This window comes from Lepidochelys olivacea (assembly GCF_965140295.1).
Source record: "Lepidochelys olivacea isolate rLepOli2 genome assembly, chromosome: 3".
NCBI lineage: Eukaryota > Metazoa > Chordata > Testudines > Cheloniidae > Lepidochelys > Lepidochelys olivacea.
Window position 1 is genome coordinate 200,440,043 of NC_140413.1, and position 15,217 is coordinate 200,455,259.

Consider the following 15,217-nt stretch of genomic DNA (forward strand, 5'->3'; position numbering starts at 1 on the left):
TCCTTGGGAACTGATGGCCCAGATGAATTATGCATTACTCGGGTATTGTAATTATACACCGTACAGAAATGCTGGCTGAAACTCAGTGAGACAAATGATGACCGGTAGGATATCACAGCACATTTTGGAGTGGATGGGGAATATAATTTTCCAAATGGGGCCAATAAAACTATTCAATCCTCTTCACAATATTGTTGTTTACTGTGTGCTGCTTACAACCCTTCTCAAAGTCATAAAGAAGGAGAAAAGAGTTGAAATGCTTGAATGCAAATATCTCACTTCAACCGCAACCTTCACCCATAGTGAGTCAACCAAGACATTTCTATTCCTTAAGATAAAATGCATGTTCAAAGCTAAAAAAAGTATAATTAACAAAAGAAAGCTGTCCAGATGTACTCTGCACATGCCTCTGCTGAGTGACTGCATAGTCATATTCCCGTGATCACAAACTTTCCTCCTCCCTTTCCTGCCCCAGTGTATTGATGCCCCCTTGTGAAATTAGGGACCCAATTCCTCACAACTGTAAGTGCACATAGTAGCTTTACTTCTACAAACAACTTTACTACTGCAAATAGCCACATTCTTCTCTCTGTGGTCCTTGTCCAGCAAAGCACTTAAGCATGTGGTGAACTTTAAGCCCCATTACTTTCAGTAGAACTACTCATAAGCTTAAGAGTTCATGAGTGCTTTGTTAGGCCAGAGTGTTTCACTACTTATGTGATTGGAAGCAGTAGGCCCTTTAATTATCTGCTTTTCCAGGCAGGGATCTTATGCAATTCATACACAGAGAATCATACACAATTTTTGGCACCATATAATAAATAATAATAACCACAGTCACTTTAATACAATATTTTTACTACTCTGGGGGCTTGTCAATACAGGAAAGTTAATGTGAAAACACTATCCTAGCCACTATGGATGTAGAAGACCTCTACACCAACATTCCACACAAAGATGGACTACAAGCCATCAGGAACAGTATCCCCGATAATGTCATGGCAAATCTGGTAGCTGAACTTTGTGACTTTGTCCTCACCCATAACTATTTCACATTTGGGTACAATGTATACCTTCAAATCAGTGGCACTGCTATGGGTACCTGCATAGCCCCACAGTATGCCAACATTTTTATGGCTGACTTAGAACAACGCTTCCTCAGCTCTCGTCCCCTAATGCCCCTACTCTACTTGTGCTATATTGATGACATCTTCATCATCTGGACCCATGGGAAGGAGGCCCTTGAGGAATTCCACCAGGATTTCAACAATTTCCATCCCACCATCAACCTCAGCCTGGACCAGTCCACGCAAGAGATCCACTTCCTGGACACTATGCAGCTAATAAGCAATGGTCACATAAACATCACCCTGTACCGGAAACCTACTGACTGCTATACTTACCTACATGCCTCCAGCTTTCATCCAGACCACACCACACGATCCATTGTCTACAGCCAAGCTCTACAATACAACTGCATTTGCTCCAATCCCTCAGACAGAGACAAACACGTACAAGATCTCTATCAAGCGTTCTTACAACTACAATACCCACCTGCTGAAGTGAAGAAACAGACTGACAGAGCCAGAAGAGTACCCAGAAGTCACCTACTACAGGACAGGCCCAACAAAGAAAATAACAGAACGCCACTAGCCATCACCTTCAGCCCCCAACTAAAACCTCTCCAACGCATCATCAAGGATCTACAACCTATCCTGAAGGATGACCCATCATTCTCACAGATATTGGGAGACAGGCCAGTCATTGCTTACAGACAGCCCCCCAACCTGAAGCAAATACTCACCAGCAACCACACACCACACAACAAAAACACTAATCCAGGAACCTATCCTTGCAACAAAGCCCGTTGCCAACTGTGTCCACATATCTATTCAGGGCACACCATCATAGGGCTTAATCACATCAGCCACACTATCAGAGACTTGTTCACTTGCCCATCTACCAATGTGATATATGCCATCACGTGCCAGCAATGCCCCTCTGCCATGTACATTGGCCAAACTGGACAGTCTCTATGTAAAAGAATAAATGGACACAAATCAGACGTCAAGAATTATAACATTCAAAAACCAGTCGGAGAACACTTCAATCTCTTTGGTCACTCGATTACAGACCTAAAAGTGGCAATTCTTCAACAAAAAAACTTCAAAAACAGACTCCAATGAGAGACTGCTGAATTGGAATTAATTTGCAAACTGGATACAATTAACTTAGGCTTGAATAAAGACTGGGAGTAGATGGGTCATTACACAAAGTAAAACTATTTCCCCTTGTTTATTTCCCCTCCTACTGTTCTTGTAAAGTACTGGAAATGGCCCACCTTGATTATCACTACAAAAGGTTCCCCCCTCCCCCACCCCCGTGCTCCTGCTGGTAATAGCTCACCTTTCCTGATCACTCTTTATGGTAACACCCATTGTTTCATGTTCTCTGTGTATATAAAATCTCCCCACTACATTTTCCACTGTATGCATCCAATGAAGTGAGCTGTAGCTCACGAAAGCTTATGCTCAAATAAATTTGTTAGTCTCTAAGGTGCCACAAGTACTCCTTTTCTTTTTACAGATACAGACTAACACGGCTGCTACTCTGAAACTTAACTAAAGGTGTGAATTTAAAACACAGTAGACACCAGTGTGGACACCGTCATTCAGAATTAAATAAGGCCTCTTTAATTCTGCCAGAGTGTCCACACAGGGGTTTGAATGCAGTTTATCCCAATTAACTTTCCTGAAAGGTGTGAATTTAAAGCGCCTTAGTTAAACTGCATTTAAACTGCTCTGTGGATACTCTCAGAATTAAAGTGGTCTTATTTAATTCAGGGGTTTAATGCAGTTTAATTAGTGTACTTTAAATCCTTACCTTTCATTTCGTTGGATTAACTTTCTTAAAGCCTGGTCTACTCTAACCGTTAGATTGACCCAACCCTGTCACTCAGGGATGTGAAAAATTCACACACCCTAAACAACATAGCTTACCTACTCTGGTGGGAGAAACCCTCCCATCAGCATAGGTCACATCTGCACTGAAGTGCTGCAGCTATAGGATTTCAAGAAGAGACAAGCTCTTAAGTCTCCCCATGTAAACAATTCTCCTTTCCTTTGCAGCCTCAGGGAATATGCTAATAATCTCTCTGTAGCTTCGTACACCATGAGTACCCATGGTAACATCAAAGGTAGCATCACTGTCTTGCCCCATTCTGGATCCTGGAGCTAGATATTCAGATTAGCTGTTTGCTATTTGTAACAGTCTCGGATACCAAGGTTTAAGCAGGCATCTCAAACTGAAACAAAAGGGTATACACAAAAAATCCCTCGGTTAGCTCTTAACATTTTCCCATGGATTTCATTATTCCAAGCCTGGTCATCAGTACTTGTAGCAGAAGTACGTGTATGCTGTTAGTTGCACAAATAAACAGAACTGAAACGGCCTGCCATTTTGATCCCACCAGCCAAACTTTTAAAGACCATATGAAATGCTTGCCCACCCTACAATGGATCTGTGCTCTGAATCACATTCTTTGCTAAAATCAGATCGCATTGAGTCTTCTGCATTCCCTTCATCTATTAAGTTTTCAATTTGACGTAGGACCAGTCTAGTTTGCTAGATTTGATGTGTCCTTTGGGAGCCCATGTTGTTTATTTAGATTGGGCAGTTCACACTCTAAGTGATCAATGACTTTTTAAAAACTTAATATTTGTCGTCTGATTTTATGAAGGCTGAGCACAGATTCATTGATGAGATCAGGTTATGCTTTCCTTTCTTGAAGATGGATTCAGTATTGCTGACCTCAAGTATTCAAAACTCATGTGTCAGGCACGCCCCAAAATCACGAGGTTTTAAAATATAATCAATCTGGGATTCTTTTTATTTGTCTTTTGGTTTTTTAATCTTTAGGGTTCACTTTTTCTGGCTTTTCTCTGCAATTTTGTAGGCTAGAAACTTATGTTTTTAAATACAAAAGCTGATATTCTTACCCCATCGCATGATCACAGGAGCTAGGGCTTTAAGACAAACAATAAATATCACAAGATACACAGGGAAACGCCCCACCAAGAGTCGGCAATTCTGAGTGTTCGTTCTCCCCCTCCAATCATGTTACAATATACGTTTAGTGCCAAATTCTGCCACCTTTGCTCAAATTAATTACTAGTTTCTTACACTGCAAGCACTGAGGTGAAAGAATTACTCAGCTATATGGGTTCTATTCCCAGCTTGGGCACTGGCCTTTTGTTTGACCTTGGGCAAGTCACTTTTGCCTCCGTGCCTCAGTTTCAACATCTGTAAAATGGGGGATAATAAGGCTTGCCTCCTTCGTGAAGCAATTTAAGATTGACTGATAAGAATGCTATAAGAGAAAAGTATTATTTTTACCCATTGAACAAACCTTTGAACATTATACCCACAGTGAATAGGTGCCAAAAAGCCAGGAACCAATTATTCTCTAAGAGGAAAGCTAGTGAGTCTGATCTTACTCTCATGGAAGTGAATCATTGCTCTCACTGAAGACATGCTTTAGCTAAACACGAGTTATGCTTTAATCAAACAAATTATTGGGCTCAATACAGGGGTATCTGGGTGAAATATAGTGGCCTGTGATATATAGGCGGTGAACCTAGATGATCTAACGGTCCCTTCTGGCCTTAAGCTCTATGAATCTGATATGGCAAGGCCTACAGTCTAAATTTTCAAGTGGCTAGTGTGTTTTTGACTGCCTCCATTTTTGGGTGCTCAGCCTAAGACATCTTAAAGGGGTCTAGCCTGCAGAGAATGGGTGCTCACTACTTTCTGGCCCCTTTACGATAGCACAAGTTGGACACCCAAAAACCAAGACAGCAAAATCAGCAGTCATTTTTTGAAAATGTAGGGCTATCTGTACATGTAGGCACCCTGAGCTCATTATTGCGGCAGCCAGTCATCTACTGGGCCAGGTACATTGTCACTCCATGTGACAGAGTTCACCCACCAGAGCAGCGCCTTCTGCTGGCCATCTCGGGGATTAGCTCTCTCAGCAGGCCTGCCCTTTCCTGGTGGTGTCTCTGCTACCACCTTCTCTGCTTGCAGACCTGTCTCAGACCAAGTACTGCAGTGTCCTTTTCTTGACATGTCCCTATGGCTGTGCTACCATCCATGTCTTTCCCCTTCCAAGTGTGGGTTAGGGGAAGTATCTCCCAGTTCTATAGTCCAGCCACTTCGCGAGTTGGGAGGAACCCAGGGCCACCCTACATGCCAAGTCCCGTCCCAGATAGCGGCCTCGGGCTGCCTCTCTTAGCTTCTCCACAAGTGCTGCTTCAATTCCCTGGGCCATTTCTCCGCGGCCCCAGCATCTTCTTCACCCTCTTCTCAGGGCCTCCAGCCTTCATATCCTAACTGCCAGCCAGGAGCTCCCTCTCATTCCCCCAGCTCCCGCTCTGTCCAAGATGCTACCTTCCTACAGCCCACTAGGAACATAATCCTCTCTTCTTGGGCTCCCTGCAGCAACTGACTGTCTCTGTTCCTGCAGCTCCTTTGATGTAAGCCTGCTGGGCCCTGATTGGCTGCTCCCTATACAGCCTCCCTGGGCTGCTTTTATCCCCTTCCTTTCTGGAGATAGGTGAACACCCCATCACACTCCACCAGCCTCATTGTGCCATCTACATTTGCAACTAAGCCCTTTTTGATATTAAAAGGCAGTGTAGCTTGAAGAGAAACATGCTATCAGTGTATATAAAGGAGACGTATGTGGCCAGAAAGCCTTGAATACGTTTGGGATGTTTCTTTTCCACATTGCATCCTGGGCAGGTCAGGGTAAGTTCAGAACCACAATTTGGCAAGCAGAGTCCGAGCAATGAGAGGCTAACAAATACACTAATTACTGCAAATGCCATGAGCTCTGACGTGCTTGGAGTACAAAGCTGGGAAAAGGGCACAATTGGAAGAAAAGAGTTAGATGTCTTTCCTTTGTCACTTACTGAGTGCTCAGCTCTGCTGCACAAAGTGCATGCCTTCCAATATCCCCTCTGCAGGATGGTTGGCCCTGCAGTGCTTTCCAAAGGATTTTTCTCTCTCCTTTAATTTGGAAGCCTGCTTCTTGACAGTGGACCATAAGCACATAAGTGATAACTAGGCCCTCATCGATCTCTCCTGGTGAGGGTCTTTCCTTAGTCAAAAATTGGATGACAGCATGATGTCTAATCTTACAAGTATCCATGACAAACTACTTTTCTTATTGATCAACATTTTATCTAGAGTTCAGCAAGCAATGACCAGAGGCCAAACAATTCTCATCTATGTACCACAGATATTGAAATAAGTCTTCGTAGTACATTTAAAGATGGGCTGAGAACTCCCAGAGAACCACTCATATGCTGTGGTGTAAGATACCGCACCATGTCTTAGCTTCAAACCTACTCACAATGGAGGGGAGGTGGTAAAAAAACCAAAACAGATCTCAGGGATCAGTGCTGAAGGGTGATGAAATGACATTGCAGAGTCCTCATGGCAATACAAGGGTCATCAGCACAGTTGTCTATGAACCAGAGATTGCACCAAGATGATCCAAATTTAGATCAGAATCTGATAATTCCTAAGCCTTGGGGACGTTCAAATTTAGAGCACAGGTTTTGACCTGTTACAGAGATAGGTGAAAGCTGTTCTACATCAGAATCTGAACTCTCTCCAAGCTCAGGGCTGGGGTTCAGGTTCAGACTTCTAATTTAATCCCTGTGACATTACCCAGGGTGTAGTCTGAACTGATGGACAGCTGTGTCCCCTCAATTCTCCAACCTGGGATGCCCTTTACAGTGCTTTGCTGTGAGTGTAACCACTCCTGGTTCGCTCACACACAGCCTCCAGCATGTAAATCACTCCCAGCTATACTGTACGAGTGTTATAGCTAGTCACCCATGAATTACACTACAGGGTAACACCAGCAAACTGCTAGTTCCAGCCTTTCCCCCCAAAATATGCATCTTTTACTGCCCAGCCCTCTCCTTGACAATACAAACTCATATGAAGTCTGTCATTTCATTAATAGAAAATGATATGCACAAATCCTACTATCCCAAGTGGAATTTTCCAAGCACTTCATTCCAAGCACACTGGTTTAGATAAAACTATAAAACAAGTTTATTAACAACAGAAAGATAGATTTTAAGTGATTAGAAATAATGAGGCATAAGAGTCAGAATTGGTTACAAGAAAATAAAAAGGTAAAACACAATTAATATCTAACTTGACAAGCTAAATGAATTCAAAGCAAAAGTATCTCTAGCCACATGTTCTAGCAGTCTGACTGGCTGGATTCCTTTCAGCCAGGACCTTTCCCCAAGTTCCGTGTTAATTTCCTTGTCCTTCAGGTTTTGTTGATGCCATGGGCAGAGAGAAAAGGAGTATTTTGGGGCATTTGTTCCCCTTTCTTATAGTTCCCTTTTTCTTTGAAAATCATCTCCAGCTGAGGTTCAGGAGACAGCAAGTCTGTGGAGATGGGAAACCTCCAGCTGTTTCTTTGCCAAGATGTAAATTTCTCGCTTACACCCTTTTTCCTGCCAAAGAATGGCTGCTTTACCAGGTGATAGTCCGTTTGATTTTACTGACATCTGGCTGAGGCATTGCCTTTTGTCTTTGAGGAACAGGTTTGTTCTTGCTTTTCTAAACTTGGAACATATCTCAGTAATGTTATACAGTATATATCTTATAACTTTACATACCATGTTGCCACACATATTTTACCAAGACACTATTGATCAGCAAATTATGAGTTTTCAAATGATACCTCACAAGGCAAACTTTGTACAAAATCAATCATAGTTTTTTAAAAAGGATGAACATATGGATACAGACTGTCACAGGCCCATCTCTGCTATGAGATGCAGCAAGAAACAATGGGACAAATCCTCTATTGATGTAAATCTGTGTAACGCCACAGACTTCAAACTAGTGGAGCTATGCTGATTGACACCTGTTGAGGATCTGGCCCTATATGTTGCTGTGGAAAGACTGACTTCTGTTGCTTGACATCTGGTCTCATGAGGGGCACCTGGCCTGCACAGAACCACTGGTTCTCTTGCTGGAAGAGCTATTGAATTATTTGGTACTGATTATTTATAGCAAAAATAATTAATCAAAATGGTAAATTGGCCAGATGCTAAAACAGGAAATGGGTTTGCAGGAAGACCCCCACCCTTTCTCTGTGGCCAGGTGTGCTTCTGCTTATTGGTGGCTGGATTTGGGCTGTGTCTTTTGTCCAACAGAGCTCAGCTCCGCAGAAGTTCCCTTTTCATCCTTGCAAAGTAGCTTGAGGCCGGTTAGGGGGAAGTTGGGACAAGAATGAGGGTGAGATCAGGGGATCCCTGCTCATTTCACCTGAAAATTGGTAGTACAGCAACAGAGGATAGCTCAGACTCAGGGCTATTGCTAAGGCCATGGAGTAACTAGGCCAAAATGAGAAGATTTGGCCCAAGGTGACTGGGGAAAAAAACTATTTTAAAGTAAAAATAATGTTTTCTTCTTCTGCCTCTTAGATTCCCCCCCTCCCTGCTCTGAGAGTATATCATGATTCTGTAACCGTGTTATTAATTCAGGGGAGTGGTTAGCAATACATTTGCATGGAAGATGGCATATACATTAACGTGTATTATCTAAATTTAGGAACTGGAGAAAACAATGTTGTCTGAACAATTGCACTTTCATATAATTAGATGAAAGAATTAAATAAATATATTGGGGAGAGTTCTGGATGCCATGTAATTAGATTTACACACACTTATAATGCATCATGCCAAGAGATAACGAACTGAACATTTTAAATTCCTTTGTTTTTATTACCCTGTCTCTCTAATACAATAAAATCTGCTTTTATAAAGTTAAGAGCAGACAGAACATTGTGCTCGTCATTGAGGCACTGCCGTGCACAGAGCTGAAGGGAGAAGTTATTACTTTTTGACAGTGTGTTAGCGCCTATGGGCTCCAACCCCATTGTGCCAGGTGCTGCACAAAACACACAATAAAACAATGAAGAGCTCACAGTAAGTAGGCTGTGGTGGGGATCTTCGCCAGGATGCACAGAGGCACCTCCAGAGACCTCTGTGTGGTGCTGTCCCTCTTTTCCCTGCATAGACAAAGCTTGCACCTAAAATTTGCAAGGAGGTACAGGGGTGTGGACGGAGCGGGAGTGGCTAGAGAAGTCTTACACACATACATGGGTGTGTTCACGTATGAAAAGGAGCTGGGGCAGGAAAAATTTCTCCTTTTGCCCCCAGGCATGATATCTTGGGTTTTGAAGTACAGGACTGGGGCCTGTAGTCTGATCCTGCAAGTCACTGAGTATCTCCAAAGAGATGGTGATCCCCCTTCAACCTAAGAAAAGTTGAGAAGGGCTCAACATTTCTCAGCAAGTGCTCAGCACCGTCCAGGATCAACCCGTTCATTTGCAGGTGTTCGTAGGCATGCATGCAATTCCCTAATTCATTTCTCTATCACTAAGTAGGAAGTCAGGGGCCCCAAAACCTGCAGTCCTTGCTCGGGTTTATCTTCTACTGAAGGGCTAGACTGATCCAGTGTTCATGTTTTCAGGTATAGGTGGCTGAAGTACTATACCCAATTCCGGGAAATCTGACAGAATATCCATCCTCCAGAGGACTCTTATTGCACCCTTGCATTTTTTAAACAGTTAGTTCATTAAAAAAATACAGCACATTCTTACAGGAGAGAGGAGATTATCCTAGCCATCACCATATGCATATTACATTGATAGATCTCAACCAGCCCAATACTTGATGTTTGTGCCTGTTCCACTGCAATTTGTTTATCTTTAATCTTGGGTTTTACCCAGACCGATCATAGTAACCAAGTAATGATGAGAATGTGCGTTTTAAGGTCCTTTTTTATGACAGTAATAAAGCACATCGCCAGGCTAAGAATATCAGCAGGAAAGGCCAGTGCTTGAATTCACTGCGGTTTGAATCAGAGTCTAAGGTTCCTGCTCTGCAGTGTTGATAAAGTCACTCTTCCCATTGAAGTCAATGGACATTTTGCCTGAGTAAAGAATGAAGGAATGGACTCAAAAAGGAAAAGGATCCTCATTTTTCCAGCTTGAGGAGGGGTGTGTTGTGGGGTGGGGGAAGGGCTGGGGTGAGGAGTATATTTTAAAACTGTGCCTTCTATTGTTCTTAAATAGCAAAACTTGCTGCTTAGAGCGGTTATTATTAAAACAAACTCTCCATAAAATTTAAACAGGACAGGAAAAGACAATCTCAGGAAAAACAGGATATTCATAGTGACTGGAGATATCATTTATTTCAATCACACTCAAGGTAATCACCTACCATATGTTTTAATCTCCTCATCCGGTCTACAAAGAGAGAGTGGTTTTTTATAAGCGGGTATGAATTCACTGAATACATCTCAGAAAGCTCAGTCAGCAGTTCTATTCATAGGATCCAATTTTCAGAAGGTAGCTGCTAGATTGTGTAGCTGTCTGTGCCCTGAAATAGGTACAGAGGTACCAGAATGTACTTCTGCATCTCAGGGCTCTTTGGAGCATGCAAACAAAAGACTGGCCTGTCCAATTTAGGGTGTTGCTTCTGAAACCTGGGGTGAAGGGGCAGGGTCCTAAACTGGTACAAATCAGCATAGCTCAGCTCCATTGGGCATCTGACCCATCTAACCTGGTGGCTGCTATGCTGGGCCCACTCATCAGACATTCAGCCAGAGACCTCCAGAGCTAAAAGCATGAGCTGCTGCCGCTTCAGCTAAAGATCAAAGGCTTAACACCCAGGGTTATCACCAGCCTAGTCAGAGCTGACACTGCATCTTGGCCAATCAATGTGATTGTTGCAAATCCTCTCCCCCAAACCACACTGTCTCCCATGTAATAAAGGAGGATTCCATTGGGTCAGCCTAATGACAAGAGTCAAAAAAGCTCCGCTCAGAATGAAGATTCCAACCAGTTTAGGGGCCGAGCCGAGAGCAGCAAAGTCCACCATGCAACCAGTCTATGGGTTTATGAGCTGCAAACTCAAGCTAACAGGAGGCGAGAAAGAGGGGTTGCTTTCTCCTTTGCTCCTACTGCTAGAGGAGAAATCAGGCTGCAAGTTGCTAGGTTTGTGCCAGGATCTCCACAGGGGTATTCTGCCAGCCTCTCTCCTCTGCGGGCACAAGGTATTTGATTTATTTATTTGGATATTTCCTACTCTACAATAGAAGACACTGCTTCCTTGCTCTGGGGGCCCTCTGCAATCTTTTAAAAACACAGGTAGAAACAGAGCTGTCAATTACCCTGAGATCCAGTCCATTAACCACATAACATAAACAGGACTCATTCCTCCCAAAACCGATAATCATTTAGCTCTGTGTCTGGTGGTTTCCAGTTATGACTCCAGCTGTCTGGCCAGGTCATTATTACCCTGGAAGGGGAGAGATCATTAGAGTCCAGTGGTGTTACCCACACAAAATTATCTAAAAAGAAAAGGAGTACTTGTGGCACCTTAGAGACTAACCAATTTATTTGAGCATGAGCTTTCGTGAGCTACAGCTCACTTCATCGGATGCATCGGATGCATTCTTTTTTCTTTTTGCGAATACAGACTAACACGGCTGTTACTCTGAAACCTGACAAAATTATCTGTTACTTGCACACTTTACCCAGTCCCCATGGCTCAAGGTGTAACCCTCTTAATTTAGGCACCCACCCATACCCCATTCCTAGGGCTCAGGAGTAACCTAACATTCTGTGGGTTTGCAGGGTCTTTTACCAATGAACGAGCCTTACACAATAATATCCTACTTAACATCTATTCATTAACAATCATCAAAACAGAATGCACACTTTACGCATGCAATGCTCACCACTCCCAATAAGGCAGATGAATTATTCCCTGCTGGTCAGTCAGGATCAGGTCTTCTGGGGGACTCCAGCTTCTGCATGGGGTCATTGGTGGAGTGTTGAGGTCTGGCAGCTCTGATCTTGGGGCTGTGTCCTGGAGCTGGTTCCCAAAGAACTTCCTTTTGGACCTCAGTTTATATAGTGGAACTTGAGTCCTGCTTACTATACTTTAGCCAATCATTTTACTAAAATTTTACGAACAAATCCTAACATATTGTAACAGAATTCTCTAACCAATTATACCCCGCCACCTTAATTAATTTACACCTAGCAAAATTAATTATGTAACAGACAGAAACAACCAGACAGAGCTCATACAAACAATAGAGAAGTGGAGACCATAAAGACAAAACAATAAAGAAATGAGGATTTCACAACCACAACTGTTGAGAAGTGATTTCTTGCCAGACAGGATGCTATCAAACTATGTTTTCTTTAACCATCTTAAGACTGGTTTCTTTATCTGGTGATGGTGGGTGCTATTAGGACAGGAGCCTTCTGAACAGCACGATATTACATTGTTTTAATGTAATTTAGATGGAATGTGAGGCTGTAACTTCCTGCTTCTTTGCTAATGGCTGCTGCTCTCCTAATATGGCTGCAGAGAGAGGCCTTAGGCCTTACAATATGGCTACAGGAAAAGGCCTGTCTCTGTCCTCTCTTATCCTCACCCTTGCCACTGCCCCCCTCTATCTCTGCCCACTCAACTCCTCTGGCTCCAGTCCCTGTGCTTCTATCCTTCCCCCTTCTGCACCTATATACCCCCGAACCTCGGCTCCTATGCAATCCCCACCTTGGTTCCTGCCCACCCAGATATTTTCTCCTGCTGCTTCTTCCGTTACCCGTTACCCAGGGTTCTTTCAACCCAAAGCTCTTGGTAACTTTTACTCTGTGCGAGGTGGTGTCAGAAATAAATCAGGGGAGACACGGCCGTCCGACCGATAGATGGCTGGCACAAACAGCACAACACAAGAGTGCTTTCACTTAAAGCTAAACTTTACTTAGTCTCAAGCACTTACACACGTCTTCAACTGGTTAATAAAACACCCCCAACCCTTGATAATTACCAAAACTGAGTTTGGCTCTCGAGTGACACAGCGGCAGGCTTCCGGTGGCCAAATCTTCTGTCTGCCAGTGGGGATATCCAGAGGGAGAGTCCAACTACCTCAAACTTTCCCCCCTTATTTATACATTAGTAATAGAATGACATGTCCCTTAAAGAAAACTTGTTAAGTAAGCCATTTCAATGGTCAAGCAAGAGGTTCCTTCTGATTATCCATTAACCAGGTGTGGGTTTTTCCAGAGTTTGCAGCCTTGAGGCCCCAATAGACATTCCTGGGGCACATCCTGCTCTTCCAAAAATGCATGTATCAACAACTTCAACACAATTCTTATCAGGAAGGACGCGGGGTCAAGCTGCCCTTTCTGTGGCACCCAAACCCCCTCCCCTCCTGCCTTGGTCAAACTGAGAGTGCTGAATGGCCAATTTGCAGCCTGCTGACTTGGCTGCTTTTAGCAATAAGCTATAGTGGTTTCAGGCACTTTACTGGTCTGCCAAAGTCTCCCTGTACACCCGCATTTCCTCACCCCTCCTCCTCCTCCTCACTGCCTCAGCAAATCAAGAAAAAATTCTTATAACCTCTTTTATTAACAAGGGCAAAACACTGGGAAACAGCTGAGCCAATTTAGTTGAAATTTTCCGAAGTAATTCAGCCGGAAGCTGATACTCAGCATGGAAAATTTCCTTCTGAATGGTTAACAGTTTGGCAAAGCTGCAAGTAACAGAAAACCGGTCTTATAGCGGGGAAGTGCTGGGCAAGCTTAACTATACATGTCACCACATGTACTGCCTATAATAAGTGTCGTTAAGTGCGGCCATACATTCTAGCTGTCTGAATTTACTGAGTCTGCAAAACTGAGCTAAAATTACATTGAGAACTGCTTTTCCCATGATATTTCAGCACTTTTGTGTTTGGCTGAAACCAGGCAGTGCAGAATTGCATAAAAATGAAAAATTATTTCTGAATAAAAAGTTACCTAGATTGTTTGGAACGTCAAAAATGTTCCTGTATAGCTCAGATTTACAGGTCAAATCTATCCAGTTTTATCCAAGCCAGCTCACTCAACTTTAATAGCCCATGCAGAGCAAGGAAATAACTTATAAACATTAGATAATAAGTATATTAATGCACAAGGTTTCCTGTATTCTTGGGCATGAGAGGTGCATTATAGGGTTCAAGTCTTCAACAGGAGTCACAAAGAGTTTGGTAACAGAAACCAGTGTAAATTGCCTATTAGCCTACAAGTTACAGGTGTGCCACTCTGTTGCTATCCCTTAGGAGCTTGTGCTCCCATTAAATGATTGTAGATTCCAATATTTCAAAACAACACTTCACATAATTTATACTTATGTAAAATATCCATCCCATAATGCAGATCATCAAGCAATTAACTTGTAAAGATTCAGCAAGACTTTCCCCTCCTTTTTGCTGAACTATATCCAATGCCATTAATGAGAGCTGATTAAATCAATCCATTCTCCCTCTATTCCAACAGCCTTGCATTTACCAAACGGATATCAGATGTGAAATGTTTTCTTAGATATGAAATATCAAGATGCACATTTATCATGTTGTCCTTCCAGCGTACATCTGTTCTCACCATTGCGGATTTCATTTATCATATGCTGACACCATGTAGGTCCCCAATACATCTGCGTGTCAATTAATTCCTTTCTCATTTCCTTGTGTGAACCAAGTGCATTGCCCTGAGTAATCCCAAAGTTAATATATATATTCCTAAACGTTAACTGCTTCCCTTATAGGAACACCACAATGCTGAGCTATATCTTCCAAATTATGCAACTGTCACGGTGTCCTGTCTGCCTCCATCTTGTGAATGATTAAGTGTTACATGTTTTCATTTCAGGCTGGGGAAAGTCCTGATGGTTAGCTCAATAGATTCAGGAAAACTGGGGATATGGTGGTTACGAGGCCTTTGTATCTTCATGGTAATGACTCTGTTTCCCATAGCGATCTCCTGCCCCCCACCGGGCCAACCCACTCTCTCTGAGATTAAAGAGGCTTGTGTTTTAAGGAAAATCAGTACAAAGGATGCCATGGAATTAGGTATAAACCACTGCCCATGTAGAGTGCAAACAACACTCAGCAAACCCTAGATGTTTTAATGAGTTTTTAAAAACAGCCCTTAGATCATATGCCAATATAGAGATAAGATCCTGGTGAAAGATCCTGACGTAGGATTCATAGTCAGTTACATTTTTGGTTGCTGTATATTTTATTACAAGTTGGGGTGTGTGTGCTGTGCTTTAGA

General features: G+C 42.8%; 1 long non-coding RNA gene across 3 annotated transcripts in view; it reads right to left on the bottom strand.

Annotated features, from left to right (window-relative positions):
- LOC311517493 overlaps positions 1 to 13,033 on the bottom strand; it is a 73,369-nt gene extending 60,336 nt beyond the window's left edge. The window contains exons 1-4 of one of the 3 annotated variants that reach the window (XR_014710721.1): positions 12,952 to 13,033; positions 11,848 to 11,984; positions 11,278 to 11,405; positions 10,328 to 10,484 (exon numbers count right to left, since the gene is read on the bottom strand). This is a non-coding gene — a long non-coding RNA (uncharacterized lncRNA). Of the gene's footprint in view, positions 1 to 10,327; positions 10,485 to 11,277; positions 11,406 to 11,847; positions 12,013 to 12,951 lie in introns of those variants that run through there. The other 2 variants (XR_014710719.1, XR_014710720.1) reach the window with 2 other exon arrangements.
- Between the last annotated feature and the right edge of the window lie 2,184 nt (positions 13,034 to 15,217).